At 35.1% G+C, this 1,419-nt stretch overlaps 1 pseudogene; it reads right to left on the bottom strand.

Moving 5' to 3' along the window:
- Positions 1 to 467: 467 nt before the first annotated feature.
- LOC123457153 lies at positions 468 to 581 on the bottom strand (annotated as a pseudogene).
- Positions 582 to 1,419: the final 838 nt, after the last annotated feature.

Raw genomic sequence — 1,419 nt, 5'->3', positions numbered from 1 at the left:
CCAAAACATCCCCAAAACATAATCAAACTGAATACTTACACAAAACTACAAACACATCTTGATGGTTATATTGATCATAAAAATAGTGAAAATGTAATATCATTGAATTGGTTGAGACAAAATCCACTGAGAAGCAATTCACCTTTGGGACTGAGAAGAAATATGTTTTCAAGATTAGCCAACAGTACCATATCTTCTACTAATTTGATATGTCTATTTTTTTATTTAAAATGTGAGACACATGAGTAGAAAAGATGGCTTAGTGGTAAAGACATTCATCTGCAAAGCCAAAGAACAGTGGTTTGATTTCCTAGGATACACTTAGGCCAAATGAAAAAGCTGGCACATGTATTTGGACTTTGCAGTAGTTGGAGTCCCTGGGATGCTAATTCTCTCTCTCTCTCTCTCTCTCTCTCTCTCTCTCTCTCTCTCTCCTCTTTCTCTCTCAAATGAATAAAAAAATTAAGTAAAATATGGACCGCTTCAAGAGTTTGTTTGCCACTCTTAAACAGGGGCCATGGTGATCTAATCTGTATCATTCCAATTTTAGTAAATTTACCACTTCAACCACCTCATCGTAAATAAAAACTGTCTCTAATTCAACATACACCAAATATCCTACTTACAAAAGTTATGAAGATTAATAATTGTAGGATGTATTGAGGTAATTTTAAGTCCAGGTGGTTAATTCCAGACACATGAGCAATTATTTGGTTGCATCACATTCAAATTAAGGTCATTTAAAATCTAACTAATGGGCAGAAGAGATGGCTTAGTGGTTAACACACTTGCCTTTGAGACCTGAGTACTCAGGTTCTATTCCCCAGTACCCTCATCAGAGAGGTGTAGAAATTGGTGCATACATCTGGAGTTTCTTTGGAGTGACTAGAGATGCTGGAGTTGCCATATTATCTTTCCCTCTTTAGTAAATAAATTAAAAAATAATAAAAGTCTTAATTGCTGAGTGCCTAAGAACAGCAGTGATATGAATGAAAGTTGGGATGACCTTACTGGAATAGATTAACTACATTAGTCATTTAATAAGGGTCTGGGTAGAACATAGTCTTCATATAATAATATTTTTTAAAAAATTATATGCAGATTAAGCTTTGATAAAAACATAGTAGATATATCCAGAAAAGGAAATATGTGGCCATTTTGTTTGTTTGCCTTAAAAATCCTATACTGGAACTGCATTAACTAATGACCCAAACTTGAAAAACTATGGCTAGATAGTGTATACTTAAAAATATATTTGTTTATATATTTTAGCAGAGTGGGTGAAAGAGGTAGAGAGAGGGATGAAAGGAGAGAGAGTGAGAGAGAGAGAGGGTGGTTGAGAATGGTCAAGCTAGGTCTTCCAACCATTGCAAATGAGCTCCAGATGTACCCCATACACTCTGAATCTGGCTTTGAGTG

This window comes from Jaculus jaculus (assembly GCF_020740685.1).
Source record: "Jaculus jaculus isolate mJacJac1 chromosome Y unlocalized genomic scaffold, mJacJac1.mat.Y.cur SUPER_Y_unloc_1, whole genome shotgun sequence".
Lineage (NCBI taxonomy): Eukaryota > Metazoa > Chordata > Mammalia > Rodentia > Dipodidae > Jaculus > Jaculus jaculus.
This window is presented reverse-complemented; position numbering and strand designations above follow the sequence as displayed.